We start from the raw sequence: 7,351 nt of genomic DNA, 5'->3' as shown, positions 1-7,351 counted from the left end.
ATCGCTACACGTCAGTAAAAAAAGGTATTGTTATCTAGTTAGTGGATGCTAAAAAAATTCTGGGTGGGGGAGAAGTCCGCCAACCGAAAAAAGCGGAGCAAATCAAATCGCTACACATCAGCCAACGGACACTGAATTTTTTTTGGAAACGGGGCCTCTATGGCTGTGTGTAACCGGGGTCCGGCCTAACCAGAAAGTGCGGCATATAAAGCAGAATGTATAAGTCGCATATCTGGCTTTGACTACACAGCCAAGGAACTTCTCAACCTTCTTGTCACAGTCACAGGGGGCAATGCTGTATGGAGCGACACTGTGTCCACTGCTGACGCATCCTCAAGTGAGTGCCCAGTTAAAAAAAACAGCTAAATTAAGGCAATAGACAACGGAGCAGAACTTATAAAGTCTCCTTTCTTGGACTGATCATTCTCCGATTCGCACTGTAGGGCGTTCTAATGGCTCCTTGCTCTCAGAGCCTTGACTCGCTTATGCCTTTTCTTGAATATAACGGGCATGCCATGCAGAGACCTAGACTTGCTATGGAAGGAGTCCAAATCCTGCCACAATCGGAGCAGCAACACGGTAGGTTAGCACATTATGTTGCAGTATGCATCCGTTGTTACAATTTTTTATTGATTGATACGTTCATCACAAAAAAAATGTTACAGTTTTTCATTGATTGACTGATTGATTGATAATTTCTGGACTTTACACCACAGAGAGGCCCCAGGCCCCCCAGCTTCAGGCACAAACAGACAAGGCAGCCCCTGACGATGGATACTTGGAAGAACCCACCTTGGGTTCAAGATGGGTTGAGAATGAAAGGTGAAGAGTTGCGCACTACACAGGATTTAATGGAGTCCATTAAGTCTTGTGGCAAACAGAAAGACCTGCGTAAAGGCAGCAGACTGCATGCTGATATTGTGAAAACAGGGTTGCTTAAAACAGATACTTATATTGGCACTGCCCTTGTCCGAATGTATGCCAAATGTGGCGCACTTGCAAAAGCGCAAGAAGTGTTTGATGGGCTTCGAGTACGGAATGCAGTCTCTTGGAATGCACTCATTGCTGGATATGCCCAGAATGGGTTCGGTGAGGAAGCCCTCAACTGCCTTGGACAGATGCGAGATGAGGGCTTTTCCCCAGACGCGGTAACTTTTGCATGCATTTTGAAAGCTTGTGGCTGCATAAGAGCAACTGAGAAGGGTGAAGAGATACATGCTGAGATCCACAGACTAGGGTTCTTAAACAATCATGATATAGTGCTTGGCAATGCATTGGTGAATATGTATGCTAAGTGCGGTGCACTTGCAAAAGCAAAAGAAGTGTTTGATGGGCTTCAAAACAGAGATGCAGTCTCTTGGAATGCACTAATAGCTGGATATGCCCAACATGGGTTTGGTGAAGAAGCTCTGAACTGCCTTGCACAGATGCGAGGTGAGGGCTTCTCCCCAAGCTCAGTCACCTTTCTTTGCATTTTGAAAGCTTGTGGCTGTATGGGAGCAATTGACAAGGGTGAAGAGATACATGGTGAGATCCGCAGGCTGGGGTTATTGGGAAATAATGATATTGTGCTTGGCACTGCATTGGTGAACATGTATGCCAAGTGTGGTGCACTTGACAAAGCTCAAGAAGTGTTTGATGGGCTTCCTGTACGGAATGCAGTCTCTTGGAATGCGCTAATAGCTGGATATGCCCAGCAAGGGCTTGGTGAGAAAGCTCTGAACTGCCTTGGCCAGATGCGAGATGAAGGTTTCTGCCCAAGTGCAGTCACCTTTATATGCATTTTGAAAGCTTGTGGCAGCATAGGAGCAACTGAAAGGGGTGAAGAGATACATGTGGAGGTGCACAGACTGGGATTGTTGGGTAATCACGAAATTGCACTTGGCAATGCATTGGTGAGCATGTATGCCAAGTGTGGGGCACTTGTGAAAGCACAACAAGTGTTTGATGGGCTTCTGGTACGGAATGCAGTGTCTTGGAATGCGCTAATTGCTGGATATTCCCAGCACGGGTTTGGTAAAGAAGCTTTAAATTGCCTTGGGAAGATGCAAGATGAGGGCTTTTCCCCAAATGCAGTCACCTTTGTATGCATTTTGAAAGCTTGCAGCAGCATAGGAGCAACTGAGAAAGGCGAACAGATACACGATGAGGTCCGAAGGCTAGGATTATTGGAAAATCATGATATCTTGCTAGGCACTGCATTGGTGGACATGTATGCGAAGTGTGGTGCACTTGTCAAAGCGCAAGAAGTTTTTGATGGGCTTCGAGTACGGAATGCTGTTCCTTGGAATGTGCTTATTGCTGGATATGCCCAGCATGGGCTTGGTAAGGAAGCTCTGAACTGCTTTGTACGGATGCGAGATGAAGGCTTCTCCCCAAGCGCAGTCACCTTTATATGCATTTTGAAAGCTTGCGGCAGCATAGGGTCAACTGAAAAGGGTGAAGAGATACATGGTGAGATTCGTAGGCTGGGGTTGTTGGAAACTAGTGATATTGCGCTTGGCAATGCATTGGTAGACATGTATGCCAAGTGTGGTGTCCTTAACAAAGCGCAAGAAGTTTTTGATGGGCTTCAAGTACGGGATACAATCTCATGGACTGTGCTAATCACTGGATATGTCCAGCATGGATTCTGTGAGGAAGCTTTGAACTGCTTTGGGATGATGCGCAATGAAGGCTTCTCTCCAAATGCAGTCACCTTTGTGTGCATTTTGAAAGCTTGTGGCACTTTGGGAGCAACTGAGGAGGGTGAAGAGATGCATGCTGAGATCCGCAGGATGGGGCTACTAGACAATCATGATATTGTGCTGGGCACTGCATTGGTAGACATGTATGCCAGGTGTGGTGCACTTGCCAAAGCACAAGAAGTGTTTGATGGGCTTCCAGTGCGGAATGCATTCTCTTGGAATGCACTTATGGCTGGATTTGCTCGGCTTGGCAAGGCTGACAAGGTTTTTAGCTTATTCAGCAGGATGAGAGGAGACTGCATAGAGCCAGATGGTGTCACCTTCAGTGTATTGCTTGCTGCTTGTAGTCATGCAGGTCTTGTGAAAGAGGGGCAAATGTACTATGATATTATGAGCACTGTCTATTGCATCACTCCAAGTTCAGAACACCACAGTTGCCTGGTTGATCTTTTCAGCCGTGCAGGTCACTTTGACAAGGCAATAAGCCTGATTGAGAAGGTACCAGATTCTGATTTGTTGTTGGCTTTGTCGGATGCTTGTCAAAATTGGGGAAATGTGGAGCTAGGAAGATGGGCCTTTGAGCATGCGTTACAGATGGATGGTAAGTGTGGTGCACCATATGTATGCATGGGTAATATATATGCAGCTGCTGGCATGCAGGAAGAAGCAGATAAGGTGGAGGCTTTGAGAACAAAAAATCGAGCATGGAAGATCCCAGGACGTTGTTGGTGGACTGATCTATGTAGAAATGTACATTCATTTACTGTGGGGGAAAAGGGCCATCCCCAAAGCAACCGAATATATGCAAAGCTAAAAGAAACTGGCCAAAAATTACGGTTGGAAGGCTATTCTCCAAATTTGCATTGGGTATCACAAGCTGAAGATTGATGAAACTTAAATTTTCAGGTTAAATTTGCAAACTTTATCCATACTTTTTGAGGATGAAAAAGGTATTTTTGAGGAGTACATGATGAGAACAAGTGAAGCAGCTCAGATAATGACTGAAATCAGGTAAACTTATGAATGATGCCAAGCTAATATTATTGGTGAGGCCTCTTGATTAACAGCCCTCCTTGGTTGCACAAGCACGGGGGAGGAGTGACTAGGAAAGCCATAAATAAACACAATTCAACTACATAATAAGCATGGGCATAAAGTTAAGAACGCATCTTTGTAACTCATGGAACCATTCTTTACCGATCAATGTTTACTTGCTTTAATTAACAAACATGACACAGCAACCAATTGGAATTTGGGGTATGACAGTTTGGTTTTGGGGGGTGTAGGGATTAAGCCATCCAAAGGTGAAGTTGGCAGCCTTCATGCTTGGATCTGTGTCTATGTGCTTACTTGTGGCTCTAATAACTGCAGCACATGCAGTTGCGGTACTTGATCAGCGATATGGGGCCATGCCTTCTCAGTTGATTGCAGCTTGCTGTGATGCCATGGGGAGGGAGTAGGCTCTTCACTTGGGCAAAGTTTTAGTGGGGGAATAGTGTGATGAATTTTTGCCAAATCAAAGAGATTGTATAAGAGTGTGTTGGCTCTTGGACTCGTCTCCTTAGTATTTTGTCTCTTTGATGGTATGCTCTTGTCTTCTAGACGGGAATATCTCGAAGGGCTCCTCTCTCTCTCTCTCTCTCTCTCCAAACACACGACATGTGCAAGTGTGGGTAGTCAGGGCACTTACAAAGCCATGATTGTTAACCCCCTCCCCACACACACATGCATGTGCACATGTAACTCATTTCTCTCTACAAACTAATCATTGCATAGCAATTTGTATAGCTAAGATGAGAGCAATTTTCCTCCAAAAAAAAGTCCCCATTCAATATGATTCCATATAATGCACAAAGAAAATGAAATATTGTCAACAATGGAAATTATTATCTACATGTGGTAAAGGATTGCTTTTTGAAGCACATCCATCTCATACCTAAAATTTTGCATGCTTGACATGGTCAAAAGTCATTTGGTTTTTGTATACTATTTGCAATATTGTTATGCATACCACCCTCAAAGATCAATGACCTCCACCTCCTCTCTTCACATATATATCCATTGCCACATAGCCACCCAATCTCTCTCTTACCCTACCCTCTTGAAATTCCATTAACCAATTGTGGTGCTTGTGCTTGATTACTTTTGCAATCCCTTGGGAAATTATAATACTATATAAGCTTCGAGACATGTTAGTATTAACAAATATGAGAAGCATTCAAGTGCGAGCCATCTCTCTCTCTCTCTCTCTCTCTCTCTCTCTCTCTCTCTCTCTCTCTCTTATGGACCTTCATGGGACTTTAAGTGGCAACTTATCATGAGACACAAAAATGGCACAGTGGAAAGACACAAAATATATCAATAAGGATTGGTTGCACATATGAAGGTTCACCACTACGCTTAGGGAATCATATGTAGAAGCACATTCCAAGCAGAGCTTGAGCGACTACTACTCCCTGTATAGGTGCATTTGTAGGCAATACCATGGTATATCTACAAAGCCCTTATACTCACCCTTGCACAATGAATTACCATCCTCATAGTCTAAGGGTGGTTGTCTTGACTTAATTTGGGGTCTTAATATAGCTTATTCTATCAAGTTGGTGAGTGTTTGTTGGTTTGGAACTTGACTCATTAGTGGGGTCTTAACACAACCTTTTCTATCAAGCTAATTAGTGTCTATTGTACTATGACTTGGGGTTCTTAACATAGCTTTTCCTATCAAGCTGTCTAGTTTTTGCCCATCTAGACTCTTTTCCTTTATTGTTTTTCATTCTAGTCCACCCTCGACTCAATTACATTTGTAGAGTGGAGGCTTCAAAGTCCTAACTTTATTTGGCTTGTCTCTTATGGTTTTGCATGCCAAGCTTTGTAGGCACAATCCCAAATTGTCGCATTGTTGGGGTCAAGGTGTGGTGGCTCGATTATTGCCATGTTGTACCATGCCTTAAGGGAGGTAGTCCATTGGGTCACACCTTATGTAGTTCCTCCCTTCCTTTGAGTCTTTGCCTTGGGTCTTAGGGACTTGGGCCCTTTGGTTCATTTGCCAAGATGCTTTGCCTAATTACCAAGTCAAGTACTTAGTTTGTCTTCTTTGGCCTCTTTACTAGATCATTCTTGTTTGCCTTAAACTTAGACAAACTGGTTGGGTCAACTTTTCTTTTTGCATGGAAGGTGTGGTCTTGGTGCATGTCACCTCTTTAGCTCTTCTTAGCTTCATTTGGAGTGGAAGCTCTTTGGGGGGTATGGACTAAGTTGTCATACTTAGACCGAATTTGGGATAGTGGAACTAGAGGTACCATTGAAATACTTGGGGTAACGCCCATTCACAGATCCATAGGATTGGAATAACATCACCTTGCACTATTTGCAGTCTAAAAGCCAAAATCTCAATCTTTACTGGCATTGAGTATGGTTCTAAGGGGTTTCATAGTCCAAAGAGATTCACCTTATGTTGGAGGGTTCTCCAAGGCTCAACTAGCAAGGTTCCCTTTTATGATACTCAGTTACCTTGGTTAGATCATATTATGAGCACTCTCTCACGCTCTCCCTTCTCCGAGACTTCTTCCTCTGACTCATTCTATCCAAACTCGTAAGAGTTTGCCTCTTTAAATTAAAAGGTGTAGCCAATGACTCCATTGTTGAAGTGCATTTGGTTCTTACTTTGATCCGATTTGGCTAGGATGGGGTTTGGTCTTGGCCTTCTTCTACTTGTCTACTATTTGTTTTTGATGCCAAGAGGCATATTACACGGTGGATTCCATGAGGTTTTATGGTGGATTTCGTAAACTTTGATTATTGGGGCTCATACACAAAGTGGATTCTTTGTGCGAGAAGTTGATGGGGATGCCTATCCTTTTCAGGCGTTTTGTTAATTTAGTGTGTATATGGGTGATTCCATAGCGGGTGATTCCGTAAAATACATATTAAATTAATAAACGTTTATGAGTTTAGAGTGCGCACTTGTGATAAATTAAGGTTAGGATTGATTTCTAACCAATTGATTTATTTATGTAGCTGAAGACTGCTAGGTATTCACTTTTGTCGGTTTAATTGTATTATTTTACTAACGATTGTGAATGCTTTAGTTGATGTGTAGAGATAGCAGCAATGGCGGTGGAAAGCATTGGATGATAGCGTGTATTCGAGTTATCATCTATATTTTGATGGGCGCATACCTTAGGCATGGTGCCTATATTTTGTCGCGCCTATTTATTAAGGCGTTGGATATTTATTTATTATTTTTGTATGTGCATGGGCGCACAATTTAGATATTTGTATTTGGACATTGTATTGGGTATGCCTAACTTCTTGGGCACCCGCCCATTAGCTTTATTTCTACTTGGCACTAAAGCAAACTCAAAAGCCAAAAGCGTGCTATTTTGTAATATGGGCTATTATTTGAGCTTGAAGATGATTAATACATAAAATACATGCTTTGTGGAGCGCTCACACAAGGCATGGGGGGAGATTGCACCCAATTGGTCTCTTGTTCATGTTGTGTAAGTCTTCTACATTGTTTTGTGTGCAAAAAGTAGAGTTCTTTTGTTCTTGGGGACCTTCTGACGCTCACTACGTGCGCTTACGCCATCCGATCTGTGCAACTGTGGTATCAGAGCGAAGTTGAGATCGAGAGCTTCCAATCGCTACCCATCTTGCGCGAA

The 7,351-nt window shown here is 43.2% G+C and overlaps 1 pseudogene across 1 annotated transcript; it reads left to right on the top strand.

Moving 5' to 3' along the window:
* The first annotated feature begins 204 nt into the window (after positions 1 to 204).
* LOC148011117 (pentatricopeptide repeat-containing protein At2g33680-like) lies at positions 205 to 3,574 on the top strand (annotated as a pseudogene). The gene is made up of 3 exons (XR_015689293.1): positions 205 to 337; positions 444 to 579; positions 717 to 3,574. The product of XR_015689293.1 is annotated as a pentatricopeptide repeat-containing protein At2g33680-like (transcript).
* The last annotated feature ends 3,777 nt before the right edge of the window (positions 3,575 to 7,351 follow it).

Source organism: Lygodium microphyllum, chromosome 28 (genome assembly GCF_053477565.2).
Source record: "Lygodium microphyllum isolate KBCC chromosome 28, Lygodium_microphyllum_v1.1.10, whole genome shotgun sequence".
Lineage (NCBI taxonomy): Eukaryota > Viridiplantae > Streptophyta > Polypodiopsida > Schizaeales > Lygodiaceae > Lygodium > Lygodium microphyllum.
The sequence above is the reverse complement of the archived record's forward strand: the minus strand, read 5'-3'. Positions and strand labels throughout refer to the sequence as shown.